The sequence below is a fragment of the Bos grunniens genome, chromosome 27, assembly GCF_055505025.1.
Source record: "Bos grunniens cultivar Pamir isolate PY7600 chromosome 27, Bosgru_T2T1.0, whole genome shotgun sequence".
Taxonomy (NCBI): domain Eukaryota; kingdom Metazoa; phylum Chordata; class Mammalia; order Artiodactyla; family Bovidae; genus Bos; species Bos grunniens.
In genome coordinates, this window is record NC_141191.1 from 23,101,988 (window position 1) to 23,119,594 (window position 17,607).

General features: G+C 38.5%; 2 protein-coding genes across 9 annotated transcripts in view; one reads left to right on the plus strand and one right to left on the minus strand.

Moving 5' to 3' along the window:
- LOC147343647 (uncharacterized) overlaps positions 1 to 17,607 on the plus strand; it is a 301,851-nt gene that overhangs the window by 104,340 nt on the left and 179,904 nt on the right. The window contains exon 4 of one of the 2 annotated variants that reach the window (XM_086380719.1): positions 43 to 2,489. The exons of the other annotated variant lie outside the window; for it this stretch is intronic. The gene's annotated coding sequence lies outside the window, so the exon portion shown is untranslated. Of the gene's footprint in view, positions 1 to 42; positions 2,490 to 17,607 lie in introns of those variants that run through there. 2 annotated transcript variants of the gene reach the window in all.
- The window catches only part of TUSC3 (tumor suppressor candidate 3), a 197,813-nt gene that overhangs the window by 51,701 nt on the left and 128,505 nt on the right, over positions 1 to 17,607 (minus strand). The window contains exon 7 of one of the 7 annotated variants that reach the window (XM_086380717.1): positions 1 to 17,607. This exon is cut by the window's right edge and continues 16,370 nt beyond it. The exons of the other annotated variants lie outside the window; for them this stretch is intronic. The gene's annotated coding sequence lies outside the window, so the exon portion shown is untranslated. 7 annotated transcript variants of the gene reach the window in all.

Consider the following 17,607-nt stretch of genomic DNA (forward strand, 5'->3'; position numbering starts at 1 on the left):
TTTTTCTTTTCCATTTTGAATGCCTTTTATTTCCTTTTGGAGGCTGACTGCTGTGGCTAGAACTCTCAAAACTACGCTGAATAAAAGTGGCAAGAATGGACATCCTTGTCTTCTTCCTGGATCTTAGAAGAAATGCTTTCAACTTTTCACTATTCAGAATGATGTTAGTTGTGGGTTTGTTATAAATGGCCTTTATTATGCTGAGATGGGTCCCCTCTATGCCCACTTTCTGGAGAGTTTTTTATCATAAATGGGTGTTGAGTTTTTTAAAAACCTTTTTCTATATCTACTGAGATAATCATATGATTTTTACTTTTCAATTTGTTAATGTGGCATATCACACTTGTTGATTTGCAGATACTGAGAAATCCTTGCACCCCTGGGATAAATCCAAGTTGATCGTGGTGTATGATCTTTCTCATGTATTACTGGATTCAGTTTGCTAGTATTTTGTTGAGGATTTTTGCATCTGTGTTGATACTGGCCTATAATTTACTTTTTTTGTGGTATCTTTGTCTGGTTTGGGTATCAGGGTGAGGGTGGCCTCATAGAATGAGTTTTGGAGTGTTCCTTCCTCTGCAGCTTTTTGGGAAGAGTTTCAGAAGGATAGGTGTTAACTCTTCTCTAAATGTTTAGTACAAGTCACCTGTGAATTTTATCTCTATTATATTATATTGCATTATATTCAGTAATTAAGTCACATAGCTCAAGTCACATAACTCTTTAAAGTTTATAGCTATGCTGGTGTCCCCTGCTATTTCTTCTATAAAGTCCTTGAATTCAAAAAGAGTTTGGAAAGACACTTTCTTCCCTAACAACAGCAAGCCAAGCAAAGAGGATGAGAGTTTGCCATCATTTGGGGAATTGACAAGCAAGAATCTCAGCAGTTCTTCCCTGTACTAAGGTCTGAATTGAGCAAAAATAACAAGAGCATCAGTGCTGCCACCCTTGCAGAGCTGTTTCCAAAGGACAAATGCGTCATATGTGTCTCTCCGTGCCTAAGAGTTCATCACCAAAAGGACAGAGATTTATTTAAATATATAAGAAATCCAAATACCATCTATTCATCAGGCTTCTGCTGACAATGTTTTGTAATCTCTCTCTAACCACTAACTCTTTCAAGGGGCGTTCCTTCAGAAATTTCTCTCTTGAAATTTGCAAAGGCATGGTTTTTACTTATACCAACTCATTACAGAAATGTCCATTCACTATTTGATGGTACAGATATGAAGCAAACAGAAGATACTCTCTTTTCATTTAGTAAGTAGGGACAGTGCAAGTACTGCGCACATAAACAGGTAGTTTCAACTCGCCTTTCTGGAACCCCATTACCTGTCATTCTCAACCATGCCTAGTAACACTGAAACCAAATGAGCTGTGAGTGTACCCATCTGATCAAATCATTAGAAAGTTCTGAGAAAGTTTGTTCTGTTTCTGTTGCTGCTGTTGTTTAAATATGTAGGTCTGGTACCCAGAAATCAGTATTTCTCCTCCCTGTTCAGACATGTCTAAAGAATAACATTCTAGCTTGAACACTGCAGTTGGAAAGAGTGGCACTGACAGAAAGCAAAGCAGAGAACAGTTCTCAGGACAGTGAGGACTTACATGTCTGCCCTGTGGCAACAGCTGACAGAAATGGAAGCATGTTGCCTGGAAAGAGTCCAGAATGATACCCACCTCACATTTGTTCAGCTGACGTACAGAACTTAGTAGGCACTTAACTATGAGATTTCAGTGCCTGGGGAGGAGAGGACTGTTATTAGCTATGTCAAAGAAACAGTCTTCAACCCAATGTAAGAAATACCTTCCCATCAAATGAAGCTAAAATTGGCTGTTGATGAGAAAGCAAGTTCCCTCTCATCTAAACTGTTTAAGAGGCTCAAAAATGATGATTTAATATGGATGTTATAAAAGGGCTCCTTACTCAGAGAATTCTGGCCTTGATAACTTTAGAATTCCTTCCATCTTTAAGATCAATAAGAAAAGTCTGAAAATTAAATGCCACAATAAAAAGTCTATAAAAATTAAAAATAAGCCCCATCACACCCTGAAAACAGAATCTCTCTTTTTTTTTTTTTTAACTCCAAATATGCCATACTGATTCCTTATCTAATGGCTCTTCCATTCTCATCACATCACTGTTACCTTGGCTGCAGCCTTAATAACTTGAAATTCAACAACCACCTTTTAACTTATCTCTGAGAACTGAGACCATCTATGTCAACATGACTTAGTAGTTAGTTCAAAGAAATCTTTGCCTGGCAAAGATAAGACTATAAACCAAAAAACAACCTCATTGTGCTTCAAGTAGTTCTTACAGATCCATTTATCAGAAACAATAGTCTGGACACCTGGATGAACAGCTTACTTGAAGATTTTCACCTCTAGGTGTTCAGTAAACCTATTCTTGGAAAATTGTGGGCAATTCAGATCAGCCATCTGCTTTGAAATGGCCAACTGAAACTATCTGAGTTCAGATCCCAAGACCCTTATAAACACCCCACTTCTGCTTTCTACTTTCAAGACATCGCTAAGGCTTTCTTGCTGCAGGAAGATCTAATACATTTAGTTTTGCATTATTAATGACTGGTGACAATGTGGGGAGTTCCACATCTCCATGTACCAACCACTCCTCCCCCCCAAATACCTATGATACCTACTGTAAAACCAACTCCCTTCTTAAAACATTACTTCTAATGTATTGTTCTTTGGCTTAAAATTTTTAATAGTAAAACTATATATTTACGAACAAAGCTAGTGGAGGTGATGGAATTCCAGTTGAGCTATTCCAAATACTGAAAGATGATGCTGTGAAAGTGCTGCACTCAATATGCCAGCAAATTTGGAAAACTCAGCAGTGGCCACAGGACTGGAAAAGGTCAGTTTTCATTCCAATCCCAAAGAAAGGCAATCCCAAAGAATGCTCAAACTACCACACAATTGCACTCATCTCACACGCTAGTAAAGTAATGCTCAAAATTCTCCAAGCCAGGCTTCAGCAATATGTGAACCATGAACTTCCTGATGTTCAAGCTGGTTTTAGAAAAGGCAGAGGAACCAGAGATCAAATTGCCAACATCCACTGGATCATGGAAAAAGCAAGAGAGTTCCAGAAAAACATCTATTTCTGCTTTATTGACTATGCCAAAGCCTTTGACTGTGTGGATCACAATAAACTGTGGAAAATTCTGAAAGAGATGGGAATACCAGACCACCTGATCTGCCTCTTGAGAAACCTGTATGCAGGTCAGGAAGCAACAGTTAGAACTGAACATGGAACAACAGACTGGCTCCAAATAAGAAAAGGAGTACATCAAGGATGTATATTGTCACCCCATTTATTTAACTTAGATGCAGAGTATATCATGAGAAACACTGGGCTGGAAGAAACACAAGCTGGAATCAAGATTGCCGGGAGAAATATCAATAACCTCAGATATGCAGATGACACCACCCTTATGGCAGAAAGTGAAGAGGAACTCAAAAGCCTCTTGATGAAAGTGAAAGTGGAGAGTGAAAAAGTTGGCTTAAAGCTCAACATTCAGAAAACGAAGATCATGGCATCTGGTCCCACCACTTCATGGGATATAGATGGGGAAACAGTGGAAATAGTGTCAGACTTTATTTTTCTGGGCTCCAAAATCACTACAGATGGTGACTGCAGCCATGAAATTAAAAGACGCTTACTCCTTGGAAGGAAAGTTATGACCAACCTAGATAGCATATTCAAAAGCAGAGACATTACTTTGCCAACAAAGGTCCGTCTAGTCAAGGCTGTGGTTTTATCTGTGGTCATGTATGGATGTGAGAGTTGGACTGTGAAGAAGGCTGAGTGCCGAAGAATTGATGCTTTTGAACTGTGGTGTTGGAGAAGACTCTTGTGGAGTCCCTTGGACTGCAAGGAGATCCAACCAGTCCATTCTGAAGGAGATCAGCCCTGGGATTTCTTTGGAAGGAATGATGCTAAAGCTGAAACTCCAGTACTTTGGCCACCTCATGCGAAGAGTTGACTCATTGGAAAAGACTCTGATGCTGGGAGGGATTGGGGGCAGGAGGAGAAGGGGAAGACAGAGGATGAGATGGCTGGATGGCATCACTGACTTGATGGACGTGAGTCTGAGTGAACTCCGGGAGTTGGTGATGGACAGGGAGGCCTGGCGTGCTGCGATTCATGGGGTCGCAAAGAGTCGGACACAACTGAGCCACTGATCTGATCTATTTGTGTGTGCATATCTATAAATACACACACACACAAATCATATTAAATCTCAAAAACACTGTTAAGTAAAAATATCCAAATATATACTCTGCAATTTTTTTCTTATGTTTTTAAGCACAGGCAAATTAATCTATGGCAATGGAAATCAGAACAGTGATGTCATATAAGGGAGGGGGTGCAAATGGAAGAGGGCCAGAAGAAATCCATGTCGGGGTGGATACTAATAGTGTATATCTTCATTGTTATAGGTATATAATATATATATATATTAGTATATGTGTGTGTGTGTGTGTGTGTATGTGATGCATGAATACTCAGTCATGTCCAACTCTTTGTGACCCCATGGACTGGAGCCTGGCAAGCTCCAGTCCATGGGATTCTCCAGGCAAGAAAAATGAAGTGGGTTGCTACGCCCTCCTTTAGGGATATATGGGTGTATGTGTGCATATATGTATACACACACACACACACATATACATACACACATATGTGCATCAAAGCTTCTCAAGTTGGAAGTTAAGATTTGTACATTAGACTATACATTTTACTTCCATAAAAAATTTGTGAAAGTCAATTTTAAAACTTGTGGTTCTGGGACTTCCCCGGTGGTACAATGGGTGAGAATCTGCCTGCCAATGCAGGGGACACGGATTCTATCCCTGGCCCAGGAAGACTCCACATGCTGTGCAGCAACTAAGCCTGTGAGCCACAACTACTGAGCCCATGTGCCTACAGCCTGTGGTCCGTAATAAGAGAAGCCACTGAAATGCTAAGCATGTGTATTGCCGAGGAGAGAGTAGCCCCTGCTCTCTGCAGCTGGAGAAAACACGCGTGCAGCAACAAAGACCCAGCACAACCAAAACTAAAAATACATATATGTTATAAAGCAAAAAACAAACTAAAAACACCTTGTGGATCTGGACAAGATGGAATGGATGGCATTCTCCTCATTCTTCATGCTCCCAAACTCTGAATGTTATTTATATATGAAACCTAAGAAGGCTCTGAAAGGTAGAGAGAAGAACCCATATAGGCCAGGGACCTCAGGAACCAAAAACAATACATCTTAGGGTCTCTTTGTACTTATGTCCTGGACTGGATGATACTAGATAAGTAGAAAGGCCAGAAACAACAGCACAGACAGAAAAAATCTCCAAGAAAAGCCTGCTCATTCTAGTCAAAAACGAACAAACAGAAACCAGGAAAGAGCCACCTCACAATACAAAATTGTTTACACATTCTCTCACGTCACACCACACCACTCTGTCTTCACATCATCCCACGATTTTCTACTGCTCTTATGATTAAGAAAAAGTTGCCACAAGGTTCTCAAGGTCTTTCATAACTGAGCGCCAAGTTACCTTTATAGCCTCAGTTTTCAACATTCACAGACACTAACCACACGTCAAATTACTTCCTGTTCTCTGAATGAGGGATATGGCTTTTATTCACTCTGTCTTCTCTATCTTGAATACATTTTCCAGTTGTCTTTTGCCTGATAAAATTTTATTTTTCCTAAGATACCCAGCTGGAGGAAAATATCTTTCATTCCTTCTTATTCTGTGTGCAAACATCACTTTGCTTTTTATCAGGATCACAGCTTTTGTCACACTGTATATGAAATGACTGCTATGCTGACCTGCATCCTTACCTGAACTGTGTAAGCCCAGAATATTCTTATAATGCTGGAACAACACAGAGTGAAAAGCACACAGCAGTTAGTTCTTGAATTGAACTAAAATAACTTGAAGTGTAAATATTTCTGTGGTATCATAGAGATGATAATTTCACTTTCTGATAACAGAAGATGATAACCTCATTATTTCCTGAGTCAGTGCCACTGATTTCCTAGACTCTGAGTTTATCTGAGTATGAGTAGATTTAGATAGTTATAATATCATCACCAAGGCTTACTACTGTTTCCACAATCTTGTCCATTTCTGGGGTCTCAGGTATATGCAAAGGACAAGGCATTCAGTTTCTAAAACAGATAAGGAAGTCTAAAAAAGTGGGAAAACTGGCTTAAAACTCAACATTCAGAAAACGTAAGATGATGGCATCTGGTCCCATTACTTCATGGCAAATAGATGGGGAAACAGTGACAGACTTTATTTTGGGGGGCTCCAAAATCACTGAAGATTGTGACTGCAGCCATGAAATTAAAAGACCTTGCTCCTTAAAAGAAAAGTTATGACCAACCTAGACAGCATATTAAAAACTTTGCCAACAATGGTCTGTCTAGTCAAAGCTATGGTTTTTCCAGTAATTGTGTATGGATGTGAGAGTTGGACTATAAACAAAGTCAAGCACCGAAGAATTGATGCTTTTGAACTGTGGTGTTAGAGAAGACTTCAGAGTCCCGGGGACTGCAAGGAGATCAAACCAGTCCATCCTAAGGGAAATCAGTCCTGAATATTCATTGGAAGGACTGATGCTGACGCTGAAACTCCAATACTTTGGCCACCTGATGTGAAGAACTGACTCACTGGAAAAGACCCTGATGCTGGGAAAGACTGAAGGCAGGAGGAGAAGGGCCGACAGAGGATGGTTGGATGGCATCAGCGACTCAATGGAAATAAGTCTGAGTAAATTCAGGGAATTGGTGATGGACAGGGAGGACTGGCGTGCTGCAGCTCATGGGTTTGCAAAGAGTCGATCACAACTGAGCGACTGAACTGACTGACTGCCATGAAGTGATGTGACAGGATGCCCTGATCTTTGCTTTTTGAATGTTGAGTTTTAAGCTAGTTTTTTCACTCTCATCTTTCACCTTCATCAAGAGGCTCTTTAGTTCCTCTTTGCTTTCTGTCATTAGGGTGGTATCATCTGCATATCTGAGGTTGTTGATATTTCTCCTAGCAATCTTGATCCCAGCTTATAAGTCTTGGTGCCGAGCATTTTGCATGATGTACTCTGCATAGAAGTAAAATAAGGAGGGTGACAATATACAGCCTTGACGTACTCCTTTCCCAATTTAGAACCAGTCAGTTGTTCCACGTCCAGTTCTAATTGTTGCTTCTTGACCTGCATACAGGTTTCCCTGGAGGCAGGTAAGATGGTCTGTTAAACCCATCTCTTGAAGAATTTTCCAGAGTTTGCTGTGATCCACACAATCAAAGGCTTTAGCATAGTCAATGAAACAGAAGTAGATGTTTTCTTAGAATTTCCTTCCTTTTTCTATGATCCAAGGGATGTTAGCAATTTGATCTCTGGTTCCTCTGCCTTTTCTAAATCCAGCTTATACATCTGGAAGTTCTCCGTTCACATACTGTTGAAGCCTAACTTGAAGAATTATGAGCATGATCTCGCTATCATGTGAAATGAGCGCAACTGTGCAGTAGTCTGAACATTCTTTGGCATTGCCCTTCTTTGGGACTGGAATGAAAACTGATTTTTTCCAGTACTGCGGCCACCTTTGAGTTGCCAAAGTTGCTGGTATATTGAGTGCATACTGCTTATTTAACTTATATGCAGAGTACATCATGAGAAATGCTGGACTAGAGAAACACAAGCTGGAATCAAGATTGCCAGGAGAAATATCAATAACCTCAGAAATGCAGATGACACCACCCTTATGGCAGAAAGCAAAGAACTAAAGAGCCTCTTGATGAAAGTGAAAGAGGAGAGTGAAACAGTTGGCCTAAAGCTCAACATTCAGAAATCTTAAGATCATGGCATCTGGTCCCACCACTTCATGGCAAATAGATGGGCAAACAGTGGATACAGTGACAGACTTTATTTTGGGGAGCTCCAAAATCACTGCAGATAGTGACTGTAGCCATGAAATTAAAAGACGCTTGCTCCGTGGAAGAAAAGTTATGACCAACCTAGATACCATATTAAAAAGCAGAGACATTACTTTGCCAACAAAAGTCAGTCTAGTCAAGGCTATGGTTTTTCCTGTGGTCATGTATGAATGTGAGAATTGGACTGTGAAGAAGGCTGAGCACTGGAGAATTGATGCTTTTGAACTGTGGTGTTGGAGAAGACTCTTGAGAGTCCCTTGGACTGCAAGAGATCCAACCAGTCCATCCTAAAGGAAATCAATATTGAATGTTCATTAGAAGGACTGACGCTAAAGCTGAAACTCCAATATTTTGGCTACCTGATGCAAAGAACTGACTCATTTGAAAAAACCCTGATGCTAAGAAAAATTAAAGGCTGGAGGAAAAGGGGACAACAGAGGATGAGATGGTTGGATGGCATCACTGACTCAATGGACGTGAGTTTGAGTGAACTCTGGGAGTTGGTGATGGACAGGGATGCCTGGCGTGCTGCAGTTCATGGGGTCGCAAAGAGTCGGAGATGACTGAGTAACTAAACTGAGTGCAGCATCTTTTAGGATTTGAAACAGCTCAGCTGGAATTCCATCACCTCCACTAGCTTTGTTTGTGGTAGTGCTTCCTAAGGCCCACTAGACATTACATTCCAGGGTGTCTTGCTCTAGGTGAGTGACCACACCACCATGGTTATCCATGTCACCAAGACCTTTTTTGTATAGTTCTGTGTATTCCTGCCACCTCTTCTTAATCTCTTCTGCCTCGGTTAGGTCCTGGCGATTTCTGTCCTTTATTGTGCCCATCTTTGCATGAAATGTTCCCTTGGTATCTCCAATTTTCTTGAAGAATCTCCAGTCTTTCCCATTTTATTGTCTTCCTGTATTTCTTTTACATTGTTCACTTAAGGCTTTTTTTAATCTCTCTTTGCTATTCTCTGAAGCTTTGCATTTAGTTGGGAATATCTTTCCCTTTTACTTTGCCTTTTGTTTCTCTTCTCAACAATTTGTAAACCATCCTCAGAAAACCACATGACAAAACGTGGTCCATGTCAACTGTGTTTATTTCACTCTGCCATAAATTATACCCCCAGGATATACGATGCTCTATTTTTTAAGGTAGACTTTCAAGATACGTATTTTATAACTGGAAATTCATAACCTTTGGCCAGTATTTCCCTATTTCTCCCACCTTCAACCCCTGGTAACCACCACTCTACTTTCTCTGTATATCTGGCTTTTTCAGTTTCCACATATAAGTTATACCATACTGTATTTGTCTTTATCTGTCTGGCTTACTGCATTAAGCACTGTAACCTCAAGATTAAAGTTTTCAGAAATGGCAGGATGTTCTCATTGCTGAATACTGTTCCTTTATGTGTATAACATGAGATGTGTATCTATATCGCACTTTATTTATCCATTCATCCACTGACATACATTTAGGTTGTTTCCCTATCTAGGCTTTTGCAGATACTTACTTGGAAGTGAAACTGATGGATCAAATGGCACTTCTATTTTTGACTTTTTGAGTAAGCCCATACTATTTTCCATAGTGGCTGTATCAATTTACACCCCAATGACAGTTCACAGACTCCTTTTTCTCCACATACATCCCCAACAACGTATACCTCTTATCTGTGATGATAGCTATTCTTACAAGCTTGAGTAATGTTCATGGTGGCTTTCATATGCATTCCCCTGACGATCAGTGATACTAAGCATGTTTTCGTGTACCTTTAGATCATTTATATGCCTTCTCTGGAAAAATGTCTTCTCAGTTCCTCCGCTCATTTTTTCATCAGGTTTGTATTTTTGCTATTGAGTTGTATGAATACTTTATGTGTTTTGGATGTTAATCTCTTATTGGATATATAATTTGCAAGTATTTTTCCCATACCTTAGGTTGCCTTTCCATTTTGTTGATGACTTCTTTTGCTGTGCAGAGATTGTTTAGTTTGATGTAGTTAGCCCCACTTATTTTGCTTTTGTTTCTTGTGACTTTGGTATCACATCCAGAAAATCAATGCAAAGATCACTGTCAAGGATCTTTTTCCCAGAGTTTATTCTAGGAGTTTTATGGTTTGGGGCCTGAGGTTTAAGTCTTTAATTCACTTGAACTTCTGTGAGTGATCTCAAGAAAGGGGTCCCATTTTATTTTTCTGCTGTGCTTATCTAGTTTTTCTAACACCATTTATTGAAGAGAATATCCTTTCCCCTTTGAGTATTCTTGGTTCCCCTGCCATATATTATTTGATTGTATATGCAGGGGTTTATTAATAGACTCTCAAATTCTGTTCTGTGGGTCAATGTGTCTATTCTCATCCCAGTATCATACAGGCATAAAATTGCTATAGCTCTGTGATGCAATTTTATCAGGAAGTGTGATGTCACCATTTTGTTCTCCTTTCCCAGAATCACTCTGGCTATTCAGGGTCTTTTGTAGTTCCACATAAATTTTAGGATTTTTCTATTTGGTTAAAAATACTACTGGAATTTTGAAAGTGATTGCACTGAATCTGTAGATGGCTTTGGATGGCATGTACATTATGACAATATTAATTCTTCTGGCCTGTGACCATGGAATATCTTTCCACTAATTATGCTCTCTTCGATTTTTTTTCACCAGTGTCTTCAGTTTTCACTGTACAGTGTATAGATCTTTCACTTCCTTGGTTAAATTTGCAATATTCAAAATATTTCTGTAAATAGGATTATTTTCTCAGATATTTTATTGTCAGTATATAGAAATGCCACTGATTTTTGTATGTTAATTCTGCATCCTGCAGTTATGTTGAATTGGTTGATTAATTCTAATAGTTTTTTGGTGGAGTCATTAGTATTTTCTACACATTAGATCATACCATTTACAAAGAATTTTACTTCTTCCTTTCTGATTTGGATGCCTTTTATTCCCTTTCTTGCCTGATTGCTCTGGCCAGGCCTTCCAATACTATGTTGAATGGGAATGATGAGTGGGCACCTTTGTCTTATTCCTCATTGTAGACAAAAACTTTTTAATATCACACTGTTGAGTACCATATTGGCTGGTGGTCACACGTGGCTTTCATTGTGTTGAGGTATGTTCCTTCTATATCCAACCTGTTGAGCTTTTTCTCCATGAAACAATGCTGTACTTTGTCAAATTTGTTGTCTTCACTTATGGGGATGATAATACAGTGTTTATCTTTCATTCTATTAACATGGTGTAATATGCTTATTGATTTATATACGTTTAACCATTTTTGCACCTCAGAGATAAATCCCACTTGATCATGGTATATGATCCTTTAATGTGCTGTTGAACTTAGTTTGCTAACATTCTGTCAAGGAATAGTGCATCTATGTTCACTAGCAATATTGATCTATAATTTTCTATAGTGGCCATATATGGCTTTGGTGTCAGGGTAATTCTGGCTTTGTATAGTAAGTTGGAGAGTATTCCCTCCTCTTCAGTTTTTTGTAGGGGTTTGAGAAATATTGATATTAATTTAATACTTCTTGAATTGTTTGGTAGAATTCACGAATGAAAGCATCTGGTCCAGGGCTTTTCCTGTGCTGGAAGGTTTTTTTTTTTTGGTTAGTGATTCAGTCTCCTCACTTGTTACTGAGTCTATTCAAATTTCCTTTATCTTCATGATTCAGGCTCAGCTAACTGTATGGTTCTAAGAATTTATCAGTTGCTTCTAGTTTATTGATTTTTGTTCATGGTAGCATCTTATGACCCTTTGTATAACTGTGTTATCAGTTTTAAAGTTTTCTCTTTCTAACTTTATTTGAGTCTACTTTTTCTGAGTTAGTCCAGCTAAAGTATTATTTATTTTGTTTATGGTTTCCAAAACGATCATTTATTTTTGTTGATTTTCTGTTGTTGGTCCATTTTCTATTTTATTTATTTTTGTTCCTTATTTCCCTTCCTCTGCTGAGTTTGACTTTAGTTTGTTCTTCTTCTTCTACTTCCTTAAAGTGAAAAGTTGATTTGCTGGGGATTTTTCTTTTCAATTAATATGGGAGTATCACTATAAACTTCCTGCTTAGAACACTTGTGTATCAATCAGCCCACAGGTTTTGATATGTTGTGTTTCCCTCTTCTTCTGTTTCACAATTGATTTCCTTTCTGATTTCTTCTTTGACCCACTGGTTGTTCAGCAGTGCATTATTTAATTTCTATATACAAGAATCCCTTACTTTTCCTCTCTATGCCACTCTCTATGCCACTTCACTTTTACAGGAGACACATGCTGCTAGTATAAAGTTTCACTCCATGAAAGAAAAAAAGTAATTGCTCCCGCCCTTTCTTTGCACCATTCTGGCCTACAGAAGTTTTCATAGGAATGCCCTACTTACAGATAGTGAAGAAAACCTGTATTTGTGACTTTTCCAGGTTTATTCCTGTTATTAACAGTTTCATAGCACTATAGTCAGAAACGATCCTTGGTGTGATTTCAGTATTCTTAAATTGCAGAGATTAGTTTCATGACTTATATAGTCTCTCTTGGAGAAGTTTTATGTGTGCTTGAGAAGACTGTATACTCTACTGCTTTTGGGTGGAATGTTCTATAACATATGCAGCTGTTAGATCCTCTTACCTAAAGGCATTAGGCTCAGGTCCAATGTTCCCTTACTGATTTTCTGTCTGCATCATCTATCCACTGTTGAAAGTGGGGCACTCAATTCCCCTACTATAATTCTATTTTTGTCTGCTTCTTTCTTTTGATCTGTTTACTAACATGTTGTTTAAAATAACAGTAAGCTTAATGATCCCCTTTATCATTATAAAATGATCCTTTTCTCTTAATACTGCTTTTGGCTTCAAATCTGTCTGATACAGCTATAACTACCCCTGTTCTCTTTTGCTTTCTAATTTCATGTTGTATCTTTTTCCATCCCTTTGGTTTTTTTTTAGCCTCTGTCCTTAAAGCTGAAGTGCATCTTTTGTAGGCAGTATACAGTTGGTGTTTAATTTTATCCATCCAGCCACAATAAGCTTTCAGAGAGTTCAATACAGTGATATTAAAAGTAATTACTGATAGGTAAGAACTCACTAAGGCTATCTTACCAGTTTTATGGCTGTTTCGTTGTTTCCTCTTTTCTCTTGAGAATTGCCTTCCTTTCTGAATCGATAATTTTCCATTGTGATAAGTTTTGTCTTCCTTCTCTTTAGCTTTTGTAAATCTATTGTAGATTTTACCATGAAGCTTGTATAAAAATATATAAAGGTGCATTTTACAATGATGGCAATTTTTCTTTGATCACAGACAAAAACTCTAATATTTTACTCCTTTTATGTTTTTGATGTTGCCATTTACATCTTTTATTGTGTTTATACCTTAATAAATTGTTGAAGCTATAGCTATTTTAATACTTTTGCCCTTTAACCTTTATACTAGAATTAAGTATTTAACACATCATCATATTACAATATTCAGAGTATTCTGAATCTGATTATATGTTGATTTTTTCAGTGTGTTGTACATTTTCATATGCTTTCTTGTTACTAATTACTGTTGTTTTGGTAAAGTTTGAAGAACTCCTCTCAGTATTTCTGTAAGATAGGTCTAGTGATGATGAACTCCCATAATTGTTAAAAGAAGTCTCCATCCTGCCTTTATTTGTGAAGGATGGCTTTGGTGGGTAATGTGTTATCGGTTGGCAGCTCCTTTCCTCTGCACGTTGAATCTAACACCCTTTCTCTCCCGGACTGCAAGGTCTTTGCTGACAAACCTCGGACAGTCTTCTGGGGGTTACCATGTATAAGAAAATTTTTCTCTTACTGCTTATAAAATTCTGTTTCTTTGATTTCAGTAATTTTGTTACAATGCCTCTTAGAGAAAGTATTTTTAACTGAAATTTTGGGTTTACCTACTAACTGAAGAACTTGGAATGTCCAAATCACTCCATACTTGGGAAGTTCTAAGCCATTATTTCTTTTTTCTTTTGGCCATGCCATGTGGCTTGTGGGATATTAGTTGCCCAATCAGAGATTGAACCCGGACCCCTGGCAGTGAAAGTATAGAGTCCTAACCATTGGACTGCCAGGGAATTCCCTATTATTTCTATAAACAAGCTTTCTATCCCTTTCTTCTCCTTCTGGGACTCCACTTATGCATACATCATTTCCCTTGATGGGGTTTGTCAGTCCTATAAGTTCTTTATTTCTTTTCATTCATTTTATTCCTCGGATGATTAAAATTGATCTGTCTTCTAACTCACTGACTTTTCTATCTGGTCAAGTCTACTTTTGAAGCTCTCTACGGAATTCTTCAGCTCCAACATTTCTGTTTGGATTTACTTCATGTTTCCTATCTCACTATTGCATTTATTCTGTTCTTATATCATTTCCCTGGTATTTCAAAATCACCAACCTGTGTTCTCTTACAGCTCTTTGAGCATCATTAGAGCAATTGCTTTGAATTCTTTGTTGGCAGTTCCCAGATCATTACTTCTTCAGGACCAATTACTGGAGGTTTACTGTATTCTTTGGTGGAGTCATGTTTCCTTGATTCTCTGTGATTCCTGGAGACTTGCATAGATGACTAAGTATTTTTAAGAAGCAGTCACCGTTCCAGACTTCATGAACTAACTTTAATACAAAAAAAGTTATCACGGGTGGGGTGTAATGGCATCTGCTGTTACCCTGGGTCTAGTGGTCCAGAGCACCAGATACGTATGTGTGCGCGTGTGTCTGCGTCTGTGGTGGGGACCAGACCGAGTGCTGCTTCTACTCAGGTCGCTGGACCTGGTGGTAGGGGTAATTAGCAGGGAATCTAGGCTTGCACTTGCACGGCAGAGCCCTGAACTAACTGCCCACATGGCTCCCAAGTTCCTCGGAAGCTGGGGAGGGACTCAAGACCGCTGATGTCTTACCCTTGTGCAGATGCAGAGGACCGTGATGACTGCTGATGCAATTTCAGGGCTGCAGCAGGGGTGGGGAGGGGCTCAGGTGGCTGGTGTAAGCAAACAGAAACATCCCTGGAGTGGAAGATAGCAGAATGTTCGAGGAGTCCCTGGTGGCTGTGCTGGCTATTGACTCTGTCAGTGGCAAAATCTGCTGAGTTTGTCTTCAAAGCTGGTCTCTGTGAAACGCAGTCATTGCACTGCATTTGTGCTGGTAATAGCCTCTGCTTTTCCTCCTTGATTTTGTTGGCTTTGTAAATCTCAGCTTGGTTGTTATGGGTGGGGTAAAGTTGAAGCAGACCATTACACAGGGCCTCAAAAGGATGAAGAAACTATTTGCTTTTCCTTTTTTGGTTAGAGGAATTCTTTCTAGCTGGGAAGTTGCTTCCTGATGCTGAACAATGCCAGCATGAGGGACGGAGTGATGCAGGCAAAATGAAACCTTTCCTTCTAGTGAGATTTTCACAGGTTTTTTGTTCGACTGTGTTGCTAAAACTTGCCAAATGGACTTTTTAGGTCTTCCAGAGAAATTTTTATTTGTGGATAGCTGTCCAATCATTGATTTTTATGGGGACCCATGAGGGATTGGGGTACCAGGTTTTGCTACGTTGCCATTAGCACTTTTAAGTCATTAATTATGTTACTACTCCTATTAATGCTAGATTTTGATAGTTGGAGACTTAAACCCAGGTTGTCTAGAATTTTATTAGCATTAATGAAATAGCAAAAAAAAAAAGAGAGAAAAAGAGAGCTATGTAAGTTTGAAATTTTCTAGAACCACAGCAAACTTAAGTGTTTGGAAAAAAAGACAAAAAACTTTCTTTAGAGAATGTCTTTAGTAATGACTTAATAATGAGTTAATGAAGTACAGATTATAACTGAGAAAGTATAGTTAAATAATTGTTAGTTATGTTTACAGTGTATTATTATAAAATATATTGAAGATGATCCATGCTTTCAGAACTCAATATATTAACTCAATAAGCAAACTAAAGAAAAAGAATGGTTTCTGGCCATCAAAACTTAAATATAAGCAGTCTAGGAATATCATGAAGGCTATCACAGTAAAATATTTGAAAACTACTTCATTTTTATATATATATGAAAATAGAAAGTTACTGAAAAAATATCTTAAATATGAAAATAGTGTTAGATACTATAACAACCTAATAGCAAATGTTATTTTGAAATGTAATAGTTTCAACAATTTGGGTGCCATACATTATCACTGGATCATCGAAAAAGCAAGAGAGTTCCAGAAAAACATCTACTTTTGCTTTATTGACTACACCAAAGCCTTTGTGTGAACCACAAAAAAACTGTGGGAAATTCTTAAAGAGATGGGAATACAAGACCGCCTTACCTGAGAAATCTATATGCAGGTCAAGAAGCAACAATTAGAACCAGAGATGGAACAACAGAGTGGTTCCAAATCGGGAAAGGAGTACATCAAGGCCGTATATTGTCACAAGCTTATTTAACTTCTATGCAGAGTACATCATGCAAAACGCTAGGCTGGATGAAGCACAAGCTGGAATAAAGACTGCAGGGAGAAATATCAATAATCTCAGATATGCAGATGACATCACCCTTATGGCAGAAAGCGAAGTATTACAGAGCCTCTTGATGTAAGTGAGAGAGAAGAGTAAAAAAGCTGGCTTAAAACTCAACAGTCAGAAAACTAAGATTATGGCATCTGGTCCCATCACTTCATGGCAAACAGATGGGCAAACAATGGAAACAGTGAGAGATTTTTTTTTTGGGGGGGGGCTCCAAAATCACTGTAGATGGTGACTACAGCCATGAAATTAAAAGACACTTGCTCCTTGAAAGAAAAGCTATGACCAACCTAAACAGCATATTAAGAAGCAGAGACATCACTTTGCCAACAATGGTCTGTCTAGTCAAAGCTATGGTTTTTCCAGTAGTCATGTATGGATGTGAGAGTTGGACTGCAAAGAAAGCTGAGCGCCAAAGAATTGATGCTTTTGAACTGTGGAGTTGGAGAAGACTCTTGAGAGTCCCTTGGACTGCAAGGAGATCAAACCAGTCCATCCTAAAGGAAATCAGCCCTGAATATTCATTGGAAGGACTGATGTTGAAGCTGAGACTCCAATACTCTGGCCACCTGATGCGAAGAACCAACTCATTGGAAAAGACCCTGATGCTGGGAAAGATTGAAGGTGGGAACAGAAGGGGATGACAGAGGATAAGATGGGTGGCTGGCATCACTGACGCTATGGACATGAGTTTAAGGAGGCTCCAAGAGTTGGTGATGGACAGGGAAGCCTGACATGCCACAGTCCTTGGGGTCAGAAAGATTTGGACACAACTGAGTGACTAAATTGACATTATCACATATATAATAATGGAGACATTTTTTTTTCATTTTCAAGTGAGGCTTCAGATAGTTTGTATGAAGTTATCAGTTGGAGGACTTCTAAAGAACAATAAAATGGTATTGCATTCTATATGCTATCTTACACATTTTAGTTATTATTAAAATTTAAAAAAACATGTACCATATAATTTTGAGGAAACGAGAAGAAACCTTAGGTATTAGTTTGCATATCCAATTAAATTGAACCTGACATGTATGTACCTCAAAAAAAGAACACAGTGGTGTGTTACAATTTCATATAATGGGAAAAGCATTCCTGATGATTCACAGTTTACATTTTAAACCTGAAACTGTTAAAGATTTAATAAGTTTATA